At 46.6% G+C, this 22,906-nt stretch overlaps 3 long non-coding RNA genes across 4 annotated transcripts in view; all 3 read right to left on the bottom strand.

Annotated features, from left to right (window-relative positions):
* Positions 1-3,163: 3,163 nt before the first annotated feature.
* Positions 3,164-7,052, bottom strand: LOC144372055 (uncharacterized). Of its 2 annotated transcripts, XR_013432097.1 has the most exons (4): positions 6,970-7,052; positions 4,817-4,893; positions 3,504-3,603; positions 3,164-3,200 (listed from the first exon to the last, which is right to left on the bottom strand). It is a non-coding gene; the product is annotated as an uncharacterized LOC144372055 (long non-coding RNA). The 2 variants fall into 2 exon arrangements; XR_013432096.1 differs by lacking the exon at positions 3,164-3,200 and having other exon boundaries at positions 3,448-3,603.
* A 10,421-nt stretch (positions 7,053-17,473) lies between these two features.
* Positions 17,474-20,688, bottom strand: LOC144372054 (uncharacterized). Its single transcript, XR_013432095.1, has 4 exons — positions 20,642-20,688; positions 20,183-20,314; positions 19,097-19,221; positions 17,474-17,663 (listed from the first exon to the last, which is right to left on the bottom strand). It is a non-coding gene; the product is annotated as an uncharacterized LOC144372054 (long non-coding RNA).
* A 1-nt stretch (position 20,689) lies between these two features.
* Positions 20,690-22,906, bottom strand: part of LOC144372053 (uncharacterized) — a 70,541-nt gene continuing 68,324 nt past the window's right edge. The window contains exon 5 of the long non-coding RNA XR_013432093.1: positions 20,690-20,768. This is a non-coding gene — a long non-coding RNA (uncharacterized LOC144372053). The remainder of the gene's footprint in view (positions 20,769-22,906) is intronic.

The following is a 22,906-nucleotide window of genomic DNA, read 5'->3' as shown; positions in this document are numbered from 1 at the left end:
CACTGCAAATTGAACCCTTTGTACAAGAGCTCCAGAACGAGAGAGGTAATTCCTATTTAACCCTGAGAGAAGGCTAAACAATATAGAGCACTAAGTTAGATCTGAAACAGCTCCAGAGTCAGAAAGCCAAGCCTTGGGGAGCCTGAGACACCTGTGTGCTCCCTGCCACGATGACAGCGCCCCCTAGCCTGTCCCAGCCCAGCCAGCTCGCTGAACAGTCTGCTGGGCCCCTGTGCAGGACCCTGGAGCTCTCTCCAGGGAGCAGGGGTCTGCCCAGCTTCATCCGCATTTTCAAGGTCTCTTGACACCCACAGGCTACACTCATGTAAGGCTGTGGGCTGGGGCAGCTAGGGCCCTAGGGGACAAAGGGCTCTGAGACAAATACTGGGCTTCCTGCTCTTGGCGCTGCTGCTCCACTGTTCTGTGCTCACTGGCGTCCTGGAAAGATCCCTCGTGTCTCCTGGGAGCAGAGACATGGCTGAGCCAAGGTGGAGCTGGTAGGCAGGGCAGGTGGGGCTGGAGGTGGATGCTCCTTGGAAAGAGAGGAGAGGGCTGCAGGTGCCACACTCGCTCCCTTCTCTCTGTAGGTAGCAGGATGGGTGGCGAGGATGCCCAGTTGGGTCAGTCCTGCCTTTGCCCCTCCAGGTGCTCAGGCAGGGCAGCAACATCCTAAAGTTCACATCTGGCCCCTGACCTTGACCTATGTACACCGCAGCCCATGGTCCACGGCTTTGGAAAGGCCTAGGGCCTCTGGTTTCACTGCCATGGCCTGCTGTCGGTGAGCCAGCCTGTCCCTGGGTCACAACAGCAGGGTGCCCAAACCCACCCTTAGCATCACCAGGGACGCACACGGCAGGATCCTGCCATGTGCAGAGGCAATGCCAGGACAGCCCAAGTCTGGGTAAGGGGCAGGGGCGGCAGCAGCAGGGCTCCTGAGAGGCATGCTCTGATACCAAAGGTCTGGGTGCCCGTGTGCACTACACTCAAGTGAGAGCCTCAGTCCCTGAGGTTGGGGACAAGGACCCAGGGCCCTTCTTAGTAAGCCAACACACAGAAGAGTGCTCCTAGTTTCATCCACCCCCTGCACCACAGTCAAACCTGACCTTGAGATGGTGAAGGGACTTAAAAGCTAGTATCTGGAGCCACAGAAACTGCCGGAAGCGCTGTGCTGACAGGGCTGCGGGGTGCCCTGGGCTCCCGGAGGAGCGGCTGGCAGCAGCAGCAAGAGGGAGAACTAGGCCCCATGGGATCCGGCTGGCCCTGACAAAGACCGCTACTGTGCTGCTTCTCCTCACACTAGGAAAAAAACCCACAATTTTCTGAGAAAAGATTTGCCAAAAAAGGGCCACGAACATCCAGGAAAGAAAAAAGAGGCGGGGCAGGTAAAGAGAGATTAATCCCCAGGAGCACGTTATTAACAGTTACTGAAAGACTCAACACCCGTGTGTGATGACAAGCACCTGTCAGCTCTGGAGAAGGAACAGGGGATATTTAAAGCAAGGCCCTGACCCAGGGGCGGAAGCCACCACTCAGTCAGCTTCCCCTGCTGCTCCCCAACCTGCATCAGGCTCACCGTCTCCTGTCCCCTGTGTGACCTGGAGGAAGGCCCTCTCATCCCTCCAGTCGGTTAACATCTGTTTTAAATTCCTCAATCCTCTTCATTTGAACAAATTTCAGGAAATGGCAGCATGTATCTACCTGGTGTGCACTGACATTTATTTGGATATAAAATAATTATGATATAGACAATTATAGCCAACACCATTGTGTTTCCCTATAGCCAGGGACTATAAATATGGACTAAGTGTTTTATATACTTGCTTTCAATTAAACCTCATTACAGCTGGAGGGAATTGACATTGCTATTATCCCCATTTTAAAGAGGCAGCCACTGAAACCCCGAGAGAAGGTTACATGACTACAGGGGATCCAGTGAGAACTGGAAGCTCTGGGATCTCCCCAGGAAAAGGCAAATGAAACCATGGTGAGAAACTGCTGTTCTCTTTTTAAACTGGTCTAAACAAAAAATCATATCATATGCTGCCAAGAACACGAAATCACTGAAACCTGTGCACAGTGAGGGTGAGAGGGTCAATGGCACAGGCGTTCAGGGAAGCAGCCAGACCAACACCAGATTTAACAGCAAACCCTCTGCTAGGCAGTCCTACTTGAGATGTAGGTAGCCTCACATCCACACACGCAGAAACGTGTATGCAAATATTTAGAGCAGGTTTATTTATAGTTACCCAAACCTAGAAAAACCCAAATGACCACCAACTAGAGGATGATAAACACATGGTGGCATGTCCATCAAATGCAGCAGTAACCATTTAGAATGAACAGGAACAAATCACTAACAAAGGCAACAGCGCGGACGAGCCTCAGATGTATGATGGTCCAAGACGCCAGACTCAGAGGCTGCAGGCCGCAGGCCGCATGAATCCACCTACAGCATCTGGGAAAGGCCAAAGTGCTGGGGAAAAAAACTGAGGAGTGCTTCCCCAAGTCCAGAGCTGGGAGCTGACAACAGAGGGACACAAAAGAACCTTTGAGAGCAAAGGGAATATTCTTTGGATTGTGGTGATTGTCACGTGATCGGTACATTTGTCAAAAATCCAGAAACTGCAACCCCCAAATCATAAATTTTACTGCATGCAAGTCAAACCTAAATAAACCTAACATAAAAAAAAGTTCATACTGTAGTAACTTGGCCACATCAGTGTTTATAGCAGCTCAATTCACAGTAGCCAAGCGATGGAACCAACCTAGGTGCCCTTCAACAGATGAATGGATGAAGAAAATGTGGTATCTATACACACAAGAGAGCATTACTTAGCCTAAAGAAGAAGGAAACTAGCATTTGCCAATAAATGGATGAAACTGGAGATTATCATTCTAAGTAAAATATGCTAGTCAGTCCCCAAAAACCAAAGGCCAAATGTTCTCTCTGATATGCAGATGCTAACGCACAATAAGGGAAGAGGAGGGGAGAGAAGAAGAAAAGTTCATTGGATTAGACAAAGAGTGTGAGGGGGAGGGAGAGGGGCTGGAAATAGGAAAGACAGCAGAATGAGTGGGACGTCACTTTCCTGTGTTCACATATGAACCCACGACCAGTGGAACTCCACATTATGTACAACCACAAGAATGGGAAGTCCCACACCATGTATGTAGGATATGTCAAAATACATTCTCCTGTCCTATAAAACCAAAAAGAACAAGTAAAAAAAGATTTCCCTGAAGATAGGCCCAGGCATTGGTAAGTCTCATTTGTTCAAAAGTAGCTGAAAGATTTATTACCAAGTCTGTCACTTGAGCTTAGTGTTAAAGAAGAGTAAATGATGCTAAGCTTTATTATTTTTCTATTTCTCTTCTGCTCTTTGACAAAAATAATTAATGGGGGAAAAAGTAACTGACAAGAGACAGCCAAGCAAGGAGGACCCAAGGCAGATGCGACCTGGGGCCGAGTGCCCCGCGGTCACTGCCCGGGAAGCGGGACGCACCTGAGCATGCTCCATGACCTTTGGGTGAGAGACCTCAGTTTCACCAGGAGTTGAGGCTGCCTCCGCATGGTCATCATCTGCTGGAAAACACTGCCTTGCGCTGTCAAACAGAAACAGACCCACAGCTGTCAGCCCTCGGAACGGGTAAGACTATTTGTTAAGACTATTAAGTGACAGGTCAGCACAACTGGTGGTTATAGCAGGCAGGAGGCGCCCACATCCCTCCGGCTGTCAGAAGAGACCTGGCGGTGACAGACACCTGCGGCCTCCCTACAGCACCCCTGGCCACTAGGGCAGATGGCCGCAGCAGCACGCAGGGAAAGGGGGAAGGGCACATGCGGCCCCAGAAAGAAGCACCTACACCCCAAACCCCAACTCCTTCCTGTTCCAAGGAGGAGAGACCCTGGCACTGGGGCAGCAGCCAGGGTTGGTGTCCTGGACCACACAAGGATGGGAGGGCTGAGGCGTACGAGGGGGCTCCAGCCGTCAGCCCACAGCTCCCCGAGGGAGGGCCCATCTGTGCTGCCCTCCACTCCCTTCCCTGGTGTCCTCTGGCCAACAGACATACTGACGGGTGCTCCATCTTCCTGGAGGGTGGCTGGAGGGTGAGGTGGCATGCATGTCACGATTTCAATGCCTACACGCCCTGACCCTGAAATGGGCCATCTCTGAGGCAGCCGGCTTCACTCACTCTGTACCTGCCACAGCATCAGCTCAGCGTTCAGCGACAGAACTAACGCAGGGCCCCATTTCTCACGATTTTCAACATTATAATCTTACATGTGCTACCAAAATAACAATCACTGAGATAAAAATGACTAAGATCACATCACCAAATGGCACATCTTAAAACATGGGAATCCAAGTAGAAACTGTCATGCTTACTGGAATATGGCTGCCTTCTCTGAAGCCTCTGCCATTTGTTTCATCTTTAAGGAAAAGGAGGTGCCACGGTTTGGATCTGAGGTGTTCCCCAAAGGCCCACAAATTAAAGGCCTGGTCACCAGCCTGTGGCACTGAGGGAGAAGGTGTGGGACCTTTAAGAGATGGGGCCTTATGGGAGGAGGCTAGGACACTGGTGAGTTGAAGATACTGGACCCCAACCCTTCCTCTGAGTCCTGGCAACCATGAGATGAACAGGCCTCCTCTGCCATGTGCTCCCACCATGATGTCACAGGCTCAAAGAAACGGCCAAGCAATCATGGACGGAAACCCGTGAAGCAAAATAAACCTCTTTCTTCTGAAGTTGATTATCTCAGGTACATTGTCACAGTGACGGAAAGCTGACAGAAGGCAGCGCACCACTGCAGTACCTCTTCTGGACACTGAAGGGTCCACTTCAACACCTTTTTCATAAGGAGTGCCACCATTCAAGAAGAGCTCGTAAGTCCTGTGAAGGAATAACATACTATGATGGCTGCGCATGGCGGGCATTCCGTAGACACCTGAACCAGAAGTGAAACATTTTTAGTACAAATGTATTCATTCTAATTATGGATGAGAATGACAGTGTTGACCCTTCCATGGGGTGTCTTCTCAGCAAAGAGACTCTGTCCCAAGCATCAACACAGAAAATGTACTTATATGAAAATGAGAAAGATTTCTGTTATTAAGATGGGCCTGAGGCTGTAGCTCAGTGGTAGAGCACCTGCCTTGCACACGTGAGGCACTGGGTTCGGTCCTCAGCACCAATAAAAATAAACAAATAAAAATAAAGATGTTTTGACTTGAATGACTTGTTAATAGCAAGTAATTACTGTTTTTAAATGTGTTGAATCAATATTTAAAATTAAGCCATTATGAATTTATATGATTTTTAAAATAAAACAGTAACATAGATCGTTGTAAAATGTTGGAATGGGGGCTGGGGTTGTGGCTTGGAGGTAGAACACTTGCCTAGCATGCGTGAGGCACTGGGTTCGATCCTCAGCACCACATAAAATAAAAAATAAAAATATTGTATCTACCGATAACTAGAAAATAAATATTTAAGAAAAATGTTGGAATGGCATAGACAGGACACGTAAAAAGTGAAAAATTCCTCTGTCCTTCCCCCTACTTCAGTAAGTCTCCTGCCCTGTCTGTCACCCACCCTGTGACTCCCTGTGCCTCAAAATACACATCACAATGCTTCCCTATTGACCGAGCTCCACCTTCTAGTAAATAACTGGGACCTCACTTTGCCAAGGTGGAATTTTGGATGTTTCCTTATTTTTTTCTTCTAAGTATAAGTGAAAACCCTGAACATATTTTTTTAAAGAATCATAAGAAACTTGAGTTTCTGTATTCACTCCTGATAATGGGGCGCCCCTCCTGCTCCGGCTAGGATGAAATTAGAAACTAGGGTTCAGTGGTAAGGAGGCTGTGCAGGGCATGTTATCCAAGTTAATCCTCACCAGGAGCTTGTGGGGTAGGAATTATTTCCCCAGATTAAAGGTGGGGGGAATTTGGACACTATGGCGCATACCTCCTGTTATACAGGCAGTGTGGGACCCAGCACCCTGAGTTTCCGTAATGACAAATTTAGAATCTTGATCACCATCCTCCCTACTGCTTGTCCATCTGTAGCCCTCTGTGAATGTCCTGTTTATATCCTAGACTTAGATCTTTATTTTCCCCATTTAAAAATTCTTATGAGCTGGGTGAGGAGGCACATGCCTATGATCCCAGTGACTTGGGAGGCTGAGGCAGATGGATCACAAGTCAAAGACAGCCTCAGTAACTTAGTAAGGTCCTAACTAACTCAGCGAGACTCTGTCTCAAAATAAAAAATAAAAAGGACTGGAGATGTGGCTCAGTGGTTAAGCACCCCTGGGTTCAATCACTGGAACCAATACAAATAAATACAAATTCAGATGATCTTTTACTTATTAGTTTTCAAGGGCTCTTTTTACGTTAGGGCTAACAACATTCCAACTTTGTGGTATGCATGAGGATATTTGCTTCTAGCTTGCACTGTGCTTTTAAAGTTTAAATTTGCTTACAGGAGGGCTGGGGCTGAGGTAGAGCACTTGCCTAGCAAGTGCGGGGCCCTGGGTTCAGTCCTCAGTACCACATAAAAATAAATAAATAAAGGTATTGTGTCCAACTACAACTAAAAAATAAATATTAAAAAAACTGCTATAATTTCAATGTCCTACACAGATTCACAGAGGACCTGGGGACCCTGGACTTAGCTTTTGCACTGTTTTCAGCATGGTGGAATGTGCCAGTACTTCAGGGAACAGTCCCAGCAGGCAGATAGTGCAAGCATATTCTAGAACATGTCCTATGTGTCCTTCTCCCTCTCTGGGTGAGGGTGTGTGTGTTGCTTTCATACACTACTTTATACAACACTAAAATCAACATTAAAAGCCCTCGCCCCAAAAGCTGTTGACATGCCAACAGAACAAACCTGAGTTCCTTGATCCTAAAAAAAGAACTTCTACAAAATCACACAACTGCTAGGAATTCGCAGAGCACTTACTTTGCTGGTATTGGAACGCCACTGGCATCAAAGAGCCTGAGAAACACCCAGCTGCAACTCAACTCTCCTCTCTCACCCGTTGACTATGAAATAAAACAAGTCTGAGAAACAATATCTGAACGAGTCAAATTATAAGCACATGCAAGCCCCTGAAAGGAACAAGGCCAGTATCCCCGCTTAGGGCTAAGCAGTTCTGCCCCAGAAAATCAAATGAAACGTGGTGGGTCCCAGGTACAGCAGAGGTGGCACTTTAAGTGACCCATCATTAACTACCAGTCCAACATATAGCCACACCTGTAGATAGGCCTTTGTACTAGTGGGGGGGGGTGAGGTTCTTTGCCTAACCTCTGTTGGCCCCCAAATTTTAGCTAAACGACCATCACAGGGAGGAGGATACACCAGCTCCTTTTGGAAAAATTGTACCACCAATAACACCATCAGCAAAAATACCCCGGCACTGCCACAAGTTGCTGCACCAACAGGTAGTTCACAATGCATAAATGTGATACATAGTCGAGGCAAGTTCTGTAAGCAGTTCAGTGATAGCTATTGTAACAATAGCAACAGAGTCTTGGGGTGGTGACAGAGGGGCTGTGGAAGCAAGGGGGACACAGGAGTACCATGTACTTGCTGGGAACTTAAACTACACTAAAAATCAAAGTCTTAAAATATTCCCGTGTGGAATATGTGGAGAGGCCTGTCTTTGCTGCACGACACCAACTATTGCCATTAGAGTCTAAATTCTGCCCATATCATTGAGGCTGTTATCATGGTCACCTGCTGGGGCTGAGCTGAAGGAAAGAGTCAGGGTGCAGAGGAGCCCCCTGGATCCTTCCACAAACCCTCCCTGTGGCCCTGGGAACCTGGCTGCCTCTGAGGCAACAGGAGGAGCAGCTGGGGCAGCCCAGCCTCACACTTCTGCTCCCTGGGAGGTTTTTGTCATGGCCTGTGTCACTGTGGGAGGATAACTGTTACCCTGTTGACAGTAATAAGTGGCAACATCTTCAGGTTCCAGGCTGCTGATGGTGAGAGTGAAATCTGTCCCAGATCCACTGCCACTGAACCTCGAGGAGACCCCATACTCCAAACTGGTTGCATAATAGATGAGGAGCTTAGGAGCTCAGACTGGTTTCTGGTGGTACCAGTATAAATAATTGCTAATGCCCTGACTGGCCCTGCAGGTGATGGTGACGCTGTCTCCAGGAGACACAGGCAAGGAGGATGGAGACTGGGTCATCATGATGTCACATCTAACACCTGCCATTAAAAACATAAAAAGAAATATCTTTGCAAGTAGTGATGTTGCAAGAGGACTTTCCTGAGTAGCCAGGCAGCACTGACCACACTGTGATTAGTAAATCCCCAGTGCTGCCCCTCCTCACCTGGGAGGCAGAGCAGCAGGAGCCCCAGGAGCTGAGCAGGGGCCCTCATGTCCATGCTGTGTCCTGACAGGGACTGACTCCTGCACAGGGTGTGAGCAGCCTCTTAAGAAGTCCTCAGGGCAGTGGGCTGTGCTGTGGGCACATGCAAATCATCAGAGCTGGGCAGGCTGGGCACAGCTGCAGGGCGGGCTCCTCCTGGTCAATCAACACAGGCTCAGTGTGTCCAGGTGTCCCAGGTCAGACCAGGGCAGCTCAGATTTGCTTGGGGGGAACATAGTTCCCTGGGGCCACAGGACACAGTCAGCCCCCTGAGCTGTGAGTGGTGATCTGTAGTCACTTTCTGGTTGAGGACAGGCTGTCCTTGTGCCTTAAGCACAGTTCTGTGTTGGTGACCCTTGGAGGAGGAGGGGACATTACAGAAGCAAGGGGATAGTTTATGCTTTGGAGGTAAAAACAGAAATAAAGACAGAAAGAGAGGAAGATGTGTAAACTCACTGAGGTGTTTGGGGTTTCTGGACATTGGCACAGCATGGGTAAGAGGCAGGGAGGAGGGACCCACCCATGGACCCAGCCCTCTCTGCCTCAGAGCCCCACAGAGTACACTCACACCCATCATGGTGCCCATCTTCCCCAGACCAGCAGGTCTAAGGCCAGTCAGGCTCTTCCTCTTAACTATATCTTAGGAGAAGTAAGAATAATTTTACAAACTAGTGAAAGTACTTTAGAGATTGAAGATTGGAGAATATAGGTCATGTTTAGCATCTTAGTAAACTCAGTAAAGATCCAGATTCCGTATATAATTCTGCTTTACCAGTATTACCACATGTGTTTTTAAGTCTTAGTAATACCTCATGACCTCAAGAGGGCTGCAGTGTTTCTAAACATCATGTCCTCCTTCAGGTCCTCTTGTAAATTTTTCAGAAATAAAGCAGGACAAAGTTCTTCACCCCTGCTCTTCTAAGAGTTATCAAAAAACCTTCTAAATAACTGTCCACAATCTTTTTTTCTTTTCTTTTCTTTCTATTTTTACTTTTCTCTTTCTTTTTTTCTTTTCCTTTAATTTTCCCTTTCGGTGCTGATGACTGAAACTAAGGCCATGTGCATGCTGCACAGTTCTCTACCTTTGAGTCAGAGGTCTAGGGAGGTGTTTCACCATGCTCAGCTGCCCACACACTCAGAGGCTGCTGCAGAAAGGGACATGGTTCCTGGAGTCTTGGCTGCTTATCAAGATGGTGACAGTCCTTGGGGTCAGCATGTCATGCTGCTTCTACAGGAATGCAGGGTGCTGAAGTTCAGGGTTTGTGGAGGCTTCCACTGATATTTAGAAGGATGTCTGCCCTCCCTGGTGGCTGGTGCTGTGGTGCTGCACCTGCAGAACCTGGTGAGCATCCTGCTCAGGAGAGTGGGTGGCAGCTCCAGGACACCCACAGGGCATTGTAGGTGACATCCATACAATCAACACAAAGTGGAAACACCCAGAGTCTGTCCATGGACTGGGAGGTGAGAGGGGAGTCTTATGCCCTTCGTGCAGGTGGAGGAGGTCATGGTGTCTCTTCATAGGAACATGATCCTTTGGGGGCAGGTATCTTGTTCTGCATGTGAGATACTGAGCTTGTGACTTCTAAAGTTCCTTGGCCAGGACAGCTGGCATTGTCTTGCATTTTCACTGATGAAAAAACCATAGCAAAGTGTCCTTGAGTGGATTCTGGAGGTTTTACCAGACAACTTTCTCAGTGGTTGGCTATTAAAGAAAGTCATGTCCAGGTGTGTTGAGCTAGAACTGGATTCACACTCTTTCCCATTCAGGGTCAGACACCAGGAGGCAGGAATGTGACAGGATTTTTTTCTTTTGAAAGGTAGGACAGGTCACTCAGATGTCAGCTCCATGGGATGGTCCTGGGAAAGCCGCCTTCCACAAATCCCCCCCTCCTGGGAACCCTGGGCCCTCCATCTGTGGAGAAGCAGGAATGGCAGAAAGAGCCTCCTTGTGCTGCACACAAAGCAAAAAAGCTGTGGTTGCATCCACATCCCAGGGTCAGAATGTGGGAGATCCTCCCTCTTACCCTGGCTTCAATGTGAACAGGACCTGGGAGCAATTTCTGAAACCATTTGACAGTGTCTGTGCTTGGACAGATCTAACCCCATACTGTTGAGGTCAAAATGAGGAGGATATAAATGTCTGGGAATCAAACTGCACTGAGGGATTCACATTTAACTGTCTGTGCTTGGGATCTCATGGCTCTTCCAGAGACTCCATCCTCATCTGGTAAATAGGAAAAGAACACCAAGTGTCCCCATCCTCTCTAATCACTCACATTTCTTCCAGGGAAGCAAAGAGGGCCCAGGAGACCATGCATCTTTCAGACCTGAATGAACCTTGGTTTCCACTCACACAACCTTTCCAGGAGCAGTGGGAAGAGAAAAATGCAAACGATCTGGCGGCCTCTGGGGGAAGCTGCTGTACCCCAGGGGGAGGGTGGCAGAGGAGGCTGTGAGGTTTCTGACAGGGATGGAACCACTGTGGTAACCTGCATGGCCTTGCAGACAGTCCCACACTGCAGCCTCCCCAGGCTCCTGGCTGTGATGGGAGTGTGAAGACTGTCCCTGACCCACTGCCACTGAACTGGACTGGGATGCCACTGGCCCTGCTGGATGCACCCTAGATGAGGCATCTGGGAGCCTTCCCAGGCCTCTGATGGTACCAGAAAAAGGAGCTGCCAACAATCTGATTGGCTCTGCAGGTGAGGGTGGCTCTTTCCCCTGGAAACAAAGCCATGAGCGTGTAGTCTGTGTCAGCACAGTTTCTCCTGTGGTCCCTGAGATGGAAAGAGAACACAAAGGTCACCTGTGCAGTCTAGGTCATACCCCAGTCTCCACAGTAGAGCCAGGACCCTGCAGCAACCAGAGCTTGAATCAGTGGGCTTGCTAAACAGAGGTGCCAGGACACAGGACCCAAGCACAATGAAAGAGTTTTCACAGGTGTGTAGAACCATCACATGATCCCATGATCCCTCACCTGAAAGCCAGAGTAACAGGAGGCAGAGGAGCTGACTGGGGGCTGCCATGGCTCCCTCTGGGTCCCATCGGAGGCAAAACTTCCCAGAGCCCTGGTCACCATGTCCCAGCAACATGAAGTCATCCACGTTCCTGAGATTTACTAAATGAGCAACTTTAGCTACCAGGGAAAACTTGTAAAGGACACTATATGTACATCTATTGAAAGGAAAGGGGAGTGTATCTGTGAAAATGTTTTTCCAATTTGAAAAGTGACAGATGGCCCAGATGACAATGTCATGAACTGACCTGGTTCAACTCTGCTGGGGTAGGAGAGGCTTCAAGTACCAGCTGTGCCTTCAAAGCTCAGAAACAGAGAATGGTGTAACCAAGTGTCTCTGTCAGGACAGATACAGGGACCAGCTACAGGGCTCAGTCACAGAGCTGACACTACCTGCCACAGATCTCTGGCTGAACTTGTAGTGTTCTGGAATCCACAGAAGCTCAGGCCTCAGACCTGAGCTCAGGCAAAGATAACTCTCTTGTTCTAGGTAAAATAACTCTCTTGTTCTAGCCTGAAGTAACTGTGGTCATGTGGACACCAGGCAGCACTGCCCCATGTGACTCTGCATGGATGGCCTCATGTTGCTTGGACATGATGAGCAGGAAATGGCAAGAACTCTGGTGTCCAGAGAAAACCATGCTCTTCAGAGGTGGGCTGCAGACCTACAGCAACTGACGGGCCTGTCACATTGAAAAGATGTTGGGGCCCAGATATCTTATGGCTGCTGCTTCCTCTCCTTCAGAAGAAGGACAAGACATTGCTCCTTGCTCCTCTAATCACTGAGAAGAAAGATCAGTGCTGGCTGGGCTCTGTGCAGAGCTGAGATGGCACCCTCCGTGCTGGATGAGCTGCACCAACCACTCATCAGCTACCTGGGAAGCCTGTCTGTGCTGAGGGATCCAGAGCAGGACACTCTGTAGCAGGCTTGTGCTGTGACCCAGGAGCCCTGCTGTGTGGCCATGGGGCCCAGCACATTGCTAGGGGTAGGGGTGTTTGTACTAGATGAGGACAGTGTGTGTGTCTCTGACAAGTCCCCAATAAGAGTTACAGCAGAGACCTGCAGAGCACTAGAGAAGAGCAGGCCAATCCCAAGAAATAAAACAGAAGGAAAGAAAAAAAGGAAGGAAGGAAGGAAGGAAGGAAGGAAGGAAGGAAGGAAGGAAGGAAGGAAGGAAGGAAGGAAAAAGGGAGGGAGGAAGAATGACTACTGACTGTTCTAAAAGCAGCTCCAAGGCATCCCTGAGCCCTGGCACCATGCCCTGGGCACTGAGTGACTGAGCTGCTCACCACAGGGGAGTGTGGGACTCAGCACAGGGCAGCACCAACTGGGCCCAGCTCTGCTTACATTAAGATGGAAGTGGTACATTGAGATTGGACTTGAGGAGATGCAGAGGCTCCACTTAACACACACACAGTGTCCCAGGGTCCCAAGAGCCTTCCCTTTCCTTATAGCATAACTTGACCTCTGTGACCTCATTGATGTTACACATATGTTTATGCCAGAGGGAAAGAAGCTAGACTGTATTCAAATGGCACAAAGAAGGTGCACTGCCTTCCCGGTGCAGCCATGGTAATGGGGACAACTGACTTATTACTTGAGGTTAGCAGATGTCTGAGCAGAGCACATGGTCATAACCTTGATGTGGACAGAGGAGTGATCTGAGCCCAAGATGTGAGCATTGTTTTCTGGGGTCTGTGCAAGGCTGGTGAGCATGGACCCTGTTAAGAGCAACAATACTCCAGAGCTCCAGAGGCTGCAGCTTGTGCTAAACCCACCTGCCTGCAGAAGCCAGGAAACTCCAGTTTCAAAACTATTGCAGTGACGGTCTCCTGCTTCTTACTAAATGGCTCATAGAAGTTTACCTGGGAGTGTATCAGGACCCAGGAAACTTGATGGACACGTGTCAAAAGCAGATGATAAGTTGCCACCAGAGAAGGTAAGGTAAGATTGGGAGCCCTCAGAGGATGAGTAGGTAGAACTGTTGTGGGTCCTGCCCAGGCCAAGGTACCACAGAGAAGAGGCACTGGCACCTGCTATGGGATGCCTGGGGAAGAGGAGGGTTCAAGGATAAACCAGCACAGTGATCTGATATTGCTGTTGCTGTAGGCACCAGAGATTGGTCCCAGGGGCACTTAACCACTGATCCACACCCCAGCCAGCACCTTTTCTGTTTTCTATGCTGCATGTGGGAATCACAACAGTTGTGTGCACATTATTGTCTGTGCTGTAGTTTGGGTATGAGTGTCCCTGAGGAGCTCCTGGGCTAGTGCCAGAATCCACAGGCTCCACCTTCCCTCAGAGGAGCTGTGGTTTTTGAAAGTTGTGACTTAGACTGTAATTCCATGTATTTCAAATCTGAGGAAGGAATCCAAACTGACACAGAGAGCTGGATCCTCCCGTAAAGTGACAGTCACTCACTAAACCTGGAGGAAATGGTCATGTCTCACCTGTTGGGGCTGAGAAGGAAAGAGGGTGGGGTGCAGAGGACCCTCCCTGGCCCTTCCTACCACAGTCTACTAGAGACCTCCAGAGCCTGGTGCCTCTGAGCAGTGCCCTCAGCAGGTGGAGGCAGCAGGAGGAGCAGCTGGGGCAGCCCAGCCTCACACTTCTGCTCCCTGGGAGGTTTTTGTGATGGCCTGTGTCACTGTGGGAGGGGAACTGTAGCCTTGTACACAGTAATAAGTGGCAGTATCTTCAGGCTCCAGGCTGCTGATGGTGAGAGTGTAATCTGTCCCAGATCCACTGCCACTGAACCTCGAGGGGACCCCAGGTTGCAGATTGGATGCCTTATTTATCAGGGGTTTAGGAGCTTGCCCTGGCTTCTGTTGATGCCAAGCTAACCAACTGTTAATATTCTGACTGGCCTTGCAGGTGATGGTGACTCTGTCTCCTGGAGATGCAGACAGGGAGGATGGAGACTGGGTCATCATGATGTCACATCTGGCCCCTGACATTGGAAACATAAAAATAATTATCCTTAATTAATCATGTTTCAGGAGGACTTCCCTGAAGAGCCAGGCAGCACTGACCACTGGGCTGAGCACACCCCCCAGAGTTGTCCCTTCTTACCTGGGAGGCAGAGCAGCAGGAGCCCCAGGAGCTGAGCAGGGGCCCTCATGGCCATGCTGTGTCCTGACTGGGACTGACACAGGGTGTGAGCAGCCTCTTAAGAAGTCCTCAGGGCAGTGGGCTGTGCTGTGGGCACATGCAAATCAGCAGGGCTGGGCAGGGCTGGGCAGGGCTGGGCACAGCTGCAGGGCTGGCTTTTCTCAGTCACTCATCACTGGCCGAGCATCCCCAGTGATCTCAGCTGAGACCAGTACAGCACAAATGGGTATGGAGGGAGCTTGTTTCTCCCTGGGGTCATTTTGTAACAAAAGATATTTTAGAGACTATTTTCAAAATGAGAAATGCATGGAAAGGTTTCTATAAATTAAGCATTTCATGGTGGTTTTTAAATGGTGATGGAGAATTTATTTTTTTGTAGAGAACACACAGTATAGTCTTGGCAGAGAGCTAGTGGGGCTTTAACTTACTCCAAAATGACCCTGATTGGTAAGAACTCTGTGTTGTCTGTGCATATCTGTGACTTTAAAGTGGTTTCTTCTCTTTAAATTAGATAATTTTTCAGAAACATGTTCAGTGCATTAAAAGCTATTTGAAATAGCTGTCATTCATTATGAGGGCCAGTGAAAAGTAGAGGCAGATGCTCAAACATGACTCTTGGTGAGTGTGTCACTCGCCGTCCCTGTCACCTGTAGCTGCAGATCTCTTTGGAGCTCAGGGGCTGAATGGCTGCAGCTCATCCTTGACTAGGGCTCTCCCCTATTCTGTCCCTTCCTGACATGTGGCATTGCTTCCCAGAGATCACCATCACAAAGGGCTGGTTATTGAGGCCAGGCCTGGTAACTAAGTGACAGCCACTGCTACCCAGTGCATTTCCCTGATATGCACCATGGTTGCCCCCTTCTGCTCTTCCCTGCAGCAGTGAGGGGCAGCTCATCCTGACCCAGGCTCCACCTCCTGTGGGCTTCTCCAGGAGATTCTCAGCCTCCTGTGCAGCAAGCACAGATGCCCATGGAGGAGAAATTGGACCCAGGTGAACTTGGGCACAGATTCAAACAGCTCCTGTGTCACCTCTGTGCCTTTGCTTTAGACGTCCATCCCAGCTCAGCAGCAGGGGAAGTGGAGCCAGCTGTGTCTTCAGCATCCACACCCTGGCAGCTGGGGACCAGGGGTCTTCCTGCTGAATACAGGCTGAGGGGTCTGGCTGCAGTACCATGGGCTGAGCACACACCTGCTGCCTTTCCAAGGGCCTGAACTACAGGGAGCCTTGCTAGAAAGCAGCCCAGGCAGAGCCAATTCCAACAAGCTCTGTTCAAGTTTGAAAGTCTTTCCCCATTTTTGTGACTTTATTGGCAGTCCTTGCTGGTGCATTGTCCTTTGATGCCACACCGTGTTTGTGCTGATTCCCTAGGGACACCTATGCTCAGTCTGCTCTCTGAGGCTCAGGTGGCAGCTGTGCTGCACACAAGGCAGACACAGGGCCTGGGCTGACCACTCCCAGGACAGTTCCAGAGGGCAATGGCAGGAGAGGCACACATCCCAGCCCCTCAGCTCAGCTGGAGTCACCAGGGGCATTTTCTCTGTTTCCATGTGGGCTTGAGCTGCCACCATCCTCAGCAGTGTGGCTCGTAATGGAGTGACTGCATAGTCCTCTTTGTCCTGGGACACAACCCAGGAGAGAAACAGATCCTATTCCTGCAGGGCATCCCTGGTCCGAGATCTCACCTCTCCTCCTCTATTATTAAGAAAATTCCAGAAATATTTATTTTCCTTTACCAATGTCTCCTAGATTGGATTTATGGAGTGATTCCTTTCTGTTTGTCCAAGATCAGAGCAGTCTTTATCAAATATCTGTGCAACATGAGGGCCAGTGTAGATGCAGTGAAATCAAATCACCAGCTTTTAAATCCTCAAGCCAGAGGACCCCGAGTCACATTTTATTCTAGTCTCTTTATAGATTGGCCTTGTGACAGCCAACACTGAAGGGGAAGTGACAATGAGGAGGATGATGCCGTGATGAAGGAAGGGGCAAGGATCAGGGATTGGGAGCATCTTGGAGGAGGAAAGGCAGACTAAGATTCTCTCCTCGGGAGCCTCCAGATGGAACACCGCCTGAGAGAGCCTGTGACCTCCAGAACCGTGGGCTCCATGTGTGCTGTGTGGAGCCCGAGAGGTCCTGGGATATGTTGCAACAGCTGCAGGAAACTCAGGAGGAGAGAGAGGGCTTGCCATCCCTGAGTGGGTGGCTGTCCTCTCTGCTCCCAGTATTCCCATGTTTTTATCACCTGGTGTTGGATTTGACAAGAGACAGATACAGTTTCACTGAAGAAGATCTAGCCCCAGAGTTTTTCTTAGGAAGACAATCTCATGGGCAAAGCCCCTTGATTACACTTGTTGCATTGTGGGTAAGTGACACTAAAGGGGAACCCACAGCACTTGAGCAAGGAGGAGACTCTTGTCTGTGTGCTTGGGTTTCTTGGTATTTTGTATTGGAAGTAGAGTTAAGACTCACAGGACCCCATCTGAGGGCACATCACTCAGTGGCGCCTCCTCTGAATTCACGAGGCAAGTCACCCTCACTGCACACAGGGCTGCACAGTCCTCAGAGCTGTGGCCCTGCCCTCTCACACATCCTGGCCCACTGCTGACCCTTAGTTCTGACCCCACTCCATGAGTCCTCAGGGAACTGTCATCATTGCCAGGTTGTGGTCATTATAGATCACAAAGTGAAATTAAAAATGCTCATAAATTGCTGATGGGAAGACTTGGCCCAGTGAGTACAGAGCCCCAGCAGTCCTGGGCCTGAGCTGGGCACAGCTCCCAAGATTTAGGGTCCCTCCTGGGCAGGACATAGATACTTCCTCAGGGCTTCTGAGATCTGGCCTCTGGGCTTTATTTTAAAAGTCAAGTTTGTTGGCATTCTCATGGCAGGTAGATGTCACAATAACGTGTGGGATTTTGGGTCTGTGGACCCAGTGTCTTGACTGTGGATTCTTTCTTTCACATTTTTAAAAAATACTTTTATTTGTAGCTAGACACGATATCTTTATTTTATCTTTATGTGGTGCTGAGGGTCGAACTCAGTGCCTTCCACATTCAAGGTGAGCGTTCTTCCTTTGAGCCACATCCCCAGCTCTCTTTCACATTCTTGAAGCTGATCTTCTTCCATCTGTCACTGGGCAGGATTCTGTAGGAAATGCAAATGATTTGTGGAACAAGTTAAGGAGAGAAGACTAACATTTCACCAGAAATTCATACAGATACCCTCACACAATTTTTAAACCTAATGGATATGAACCATTAGGATTTTAAATGGACTTGCCATGATCCAAACTCTTGATATAAAATCATTTCAGATTACTTTCTGTCCCCAATGGGAAGCAGGATCTTAGGTTTCTATCGCTGCATTCTGTGTATCACACTGTGTTCTGACATGTGACTGAAATGACCCATTGTTACATCAGATGTAAATTTGGAGCACTTCTTCAAATAGACCTGTTGAAAGCAAACCATCTGTATCCATTTACAAGTAAAATAAAATCAAATTCAATTCCATGTAATGATGATGTCATGAAAATAATCCACTTTTATATTTTCTTTTAGCAAAAGATTAAAATTCTCATCTTGAAAACTGTTGAAGATATTTATAAAATTCCTAAAATTTGAGGTAAAAAATAAAAACCTCTATTTTTCCTGTGCTACATGGTGTATACTTGTTCTTCATTATTCAGTTTCTGCCCTTTATTTTCAAAACTCACAATAAGAATGGGGTGAACTGCCTTTTCAATCAGTGAACAGTAACTGGGACAAATAAAATATGTTGGATTAGGATCTATATCTGCCTTGATTGTGCTCAAAAGGCAAACATTGCTATAAATAATCCACTTCTTCCTTCTCTAAGGGTTGGTATATCATATGATTTCCTAAACATGTTCATCAAAAGGGTAGATGGTAAAGTTGATGTGAGAAATTAGGTCAGTGAGAAAATGGAATTTCTGAATATTACTAAATATGTGAAAAATAACAGCCCACCATTCATTTCTAGCAGGTACTGGACTCCTGTTCCATTGATGTGCACCAATGACCTGCTTGTCATGTGGAGTAATTTCTCAACAAATGTGGGCAAATGAGGAAGAAGCCTGAATATGTGAATCATGAGCTGTCAGCCTGTTCCCTGAGTTCCTCAGCATCTTCCTCTCACGCAGACTCAAAAAAAAAAAAAAAAAACTGTTGTTAGACAAGCAGCACATATAGCTTTCAACAGATCTGTTTAAAGTAGTTTTCCAAATTTGCATCTGATATAATACGGGGCCATATCAGTCACATGTCAGAACACAGTGTGATAGAAAGAACGCAGTAATAGAAACCTCAGATCCTGCTTCCTGTTGGGGACATAAAGTATATTTGCTGAGTCACCATAGCAAAGAGATTTTTGATTGGGAATGCACACTGTGGGAGGAGCTTGTGTACCTTGCCTGCAGTAATACACTCCAGCGTCCTCAGCCTCCTCCCTGCTGATTCTCAGTGCAAAATCTGTCCCTGACCCACTAACGCTGAACTCATCTGGGACCCTAGAGAATTGGTTGGAAACTTTGTAGATGAGAAGCTTTGGAGACTTGCCTGGCTTCTGAAGAAACTAACACAAATAGGTGTTTCCATTACTATGTAGGAGATGGCAGGGGGCTGTCCAGGGGTGACAGGCTTGGAGACAGGAGTCTGGGTCATAACAACATTGCCACTGGATCCTGAAATGATGACAGAAAAGCAAGGTTACGTACCAATACTGTGATCAATATTCATTATTTTCAGTCTGCTACTTATTTCAATATTTTCTGATGCATGCCAGGAAAAAATAAACCTACAAAAATAATTTGCTATTTTATATATAAGTCAAAAAGTGCTATTTGTTATTCATGATTTTCATTAGAACACTGGTTATTGTTGAGTGGATGCTAATGCTAAAAAATATCAAATAATTTTCTGATTCATACCAAGAAAACATAAACCTGTAAGAAATAATTTGCTATTTTATATATAAGTCACAATGTGTTCTGTGTTATCCAAGATCTCCATTAGGGCATTGGTCATTGTTAAGTGGATCCTAATTCTAACAAGAAAAGTATGAAATACCATTCCATGGAACACAAAATACTTGCCTCTACTGCAAGGAAAGAATAAATATGACAAGAAATGGGACCCTTCTACCCCATTCTCTTTTCCTAAATCCCTCGGCCTCAGCAGGGACCCAGAGCATCAGCAGCCCCAGGAGCTGAGCAGGGCACAGCAGAAGGTTAAGTTGAGCAGCCCTGGTGAGCCAAGGCCAGATTAGAGCTGAGCATTTTCTCAGATTTGTAAGAAAGAGCCTTCCCATGGGACAGTATGCAAATCCCATGGTGGGTGCAGTGGGGTGAGACAACCTGCTGGATGAAGTGGGAGGAGACAGCAGGACAGGCCCTCCTCTGTGTACAAGGTGACATAAAACATCTCTTGCTGGTACATAGATACAGATTAAGTCAGTTTGTTTGTGGAAATATGGAAGAACCATGTGACAGCACCTGGTTAGAACATGGTCACATGATTTTTGAGCTGCCACTCTAAGACAGCAAGTCCCAGACAGTGCAGGGTGTCTAGGATTAATCTGAGAGCTGAATGCTGTCCAGCTTGTTTTGCTCCCAGGTAATGTGGAAAAGGACACAGCTCTCATACCCACAAGTCTGATGGGGGAAGCCTCCAGATGCAAAGGTGGTCTTGAGCCAGTTGAAGACTCTTTCATCTGCATCCCAGCTACAGTGCTGGAGAATGTTAGATGCAGGTTTTGGAAGCTGCTTTCCATGGGACCTAAAATCCACAAAAGCATTCTTTTGAAGATCATGAAAAGGATAAAAGCATGAGTCTGTCTCTTGCACATCGAAAGCTGAAAGCCCCATTTAAGTAAGAGGAAAAGAAGATATAATTCCATGCCTTAGGTAATAGATATGAAATTCCTTGTGGTGAGTTGTTACGATTTGATGTATTTCCCATCATAACTTCCTTACAAATACCAGATAACCCACAGGTGTTTATTAGTAAAAGAACTTCTCAATTTACTGGTACAGAATGAAAAATAAAAGAAAAAAAGTTTTTTTAAATAAGTGGTGTTAAGAAAAACTCTGGTAACAGTCTTACATTCTATCTGATCCTACAGAACCAGGTCCTTCAGGATTCTGCTCCTTATCACTGTGTGAGGTCACTCATCTCTCCTCTGGCCTGTGTGGGGAGCAACAGCCTTAAATCAAGATGCAAGGGAGATTCCCTGTAAGAAAAGAACAACAATTGCATCCTAGGCAGTAGTGTCTTGGGGCACCCTGTGCCAGCACTGACATTTTCCTGGGCCTTCATTTAAAAACGGTGCCTGCTCAGGGATCATTCTACCATGTGGCTAGTCACCTCAATAGGGAAGCAACTTCACCTTTTATCATTTGTTATCGACACACTTAATATTGAATTCAACAGGTCATGGAAAATGGCTTTTACATAAAAAGGGGAGTCACAATCCTGGAAGAAAAAAACAAATCCTGGGAAATGGAAAGATGAGTTTGAACCACAAAGTAATCTTAGATAATTTAACCCAAAGTCATATTCAATCGCTAAAACAAACAAACAAATGAAATTGTACACATGATTTCACAAAAATAAAGATTGTTTTTAATATATTTTGGGAAAATGTACCAAACTAAGACTCTTTAACAAGGCTCGAACAGATAATTGACAAAAAATAATATTTACCTTTAAGGTTAGACATCATGGGAAGAATATGGATTTTCTTCTGTAGATATTAATCTCTCTGCTAAGCCTAGCTCACCCACACCAAACTGCAGTGAAGCAATATTCCATTTACTACCTAATCATTCAGTGTCTTACAAGTTCTCTTCCTGGTCTCCTAAGATTCCATGTCAGTTTACATTTTTGAGGACACAGGCCTCTGTCCTCCAAAGAAGGTGTCTATAAATATGGTTCACTGGTGAGATGAGGAATAGAGAACCCAAAAAGATTTTGAAGACTGTGAATTTCAATGTTTTAAACTGTACTTAAAGCTTCTTTTAAGTTTTCCTCATAAAAATTTATAGAATATGCCAAGAAGATAAAAGAAAAAGGTTTTGCTTTTTTATTTTAGATAAGACATTGAGACTGTAACATGAACAGTTTCATATTTATTCCTTCTCCTTTCATACTGAAGTCCAAGAATCAACAAAAGAGTTATATGAATTTTCAATAAGGGAAATTCAAGATACTCAGGAAACTTAAGATGAAATTCATCCATTTAATATTATTTGTCAATCAAATGTTTCCTTCCTTTTTTTCCATAGTAAGAAAAAAACAAAAATTAAGAGCAAGAAAGATACAAGAAATGAATGGATTATTTAGTGCCTAATTTTTGTCTTATGACAACAATCAATGCAGCACAACTGCTGGAGGGTGACCCTCGGCCTTAAGGAAGCAGACCTCACAGTAGTGAACTTCACTTTCTCTTGTGTTTCCTGTTCAAGAGCTAAGAATAACCCAGTGTTGAAATGCATTTCAAAGTGTCAACTACCTTCAACCTTCAGAGGATCTAGATATTTGAACGCTGGCTCATCAAAACACATCCAAGCAAAATAATTATGAAGAATCAGCAATACATATAAAATAACATATGCAGGCATGCTCCTAGAGAAAGCATGTGGGAAATCTCTATCATGTTGGTATTAGTAATAATTGTTTTTTATGTCACATCAAAAGCTAAAATAACAAAATCAAAAATAAGCAAATGAGGGGCTGGGGATGTGGCTCAAGTGGTAATGTGCTCGCCTGGCATGTGTTCGGCCTGGGTTCGATCCTCAGCACCACACACAAAGATGCGTCTGCCAAAAACTAAAAAATAAATATTAAAAAATTCTCTCTCTCTCTCTCTCTCTCTCTCTCTCTCTCTCTCTCTCTCTCTCTCTCTCTCTCTCCAAAATATAACCAAATGGGACTGCAGCAACCTAGGATGCTTCATCACAGAAAAGAAGCTATTGACAGAATAAAAGGACAGCCCATAGAATGGTAGAAAATATTTGTAAACCATATAACTAATAATGGGTTAATATCCAAAATATATGAGGAACTAACACAACTACATAGACAACAAAAAAGAAAGCAAAACAAAAATCATTAATCCAACTGAAAATTATGAAAATGACCAAAAAATATACTTGTGAATTATACATCAATCAAACAAATTAAAAATTAAAAGATTCCATCTTCACAGTATTGGCATAAACACAGACACCCAGCTGTGAGCTCCAGAGTTCACAAAGAAAACTTCACATTTAAGGTTTAATGATGCTCAGCCAGGGACACAGTTGAATGGGAGAGAGGACAATCTTTTCAGTAAAGTGTGTAGGGAAAATCAGATACTAAAAATGAATT

The sequence above is a fragment of the Ictidomys tridecemlineatus genome, chromosome Y (assembly GCF_052094955.1).
Source record: "Ictidomys tridecemlineatus isolate mIctTri1 chromosome Y, mIctTri1.hap1, whole genome shotgun sequence".
In the NCBI taxonomy this organism is placed as follows: Eukaryota; Metazoa; Chordata; class Mammalia; order Rodentia; family Sciuridae; genus Ictidomys; species Ictidomys tridecemlineatus.
Note: the sequence above shows the minus strand (reverse complement) of the source record. Positions and strands in the feature narration are given on the sequence as shown.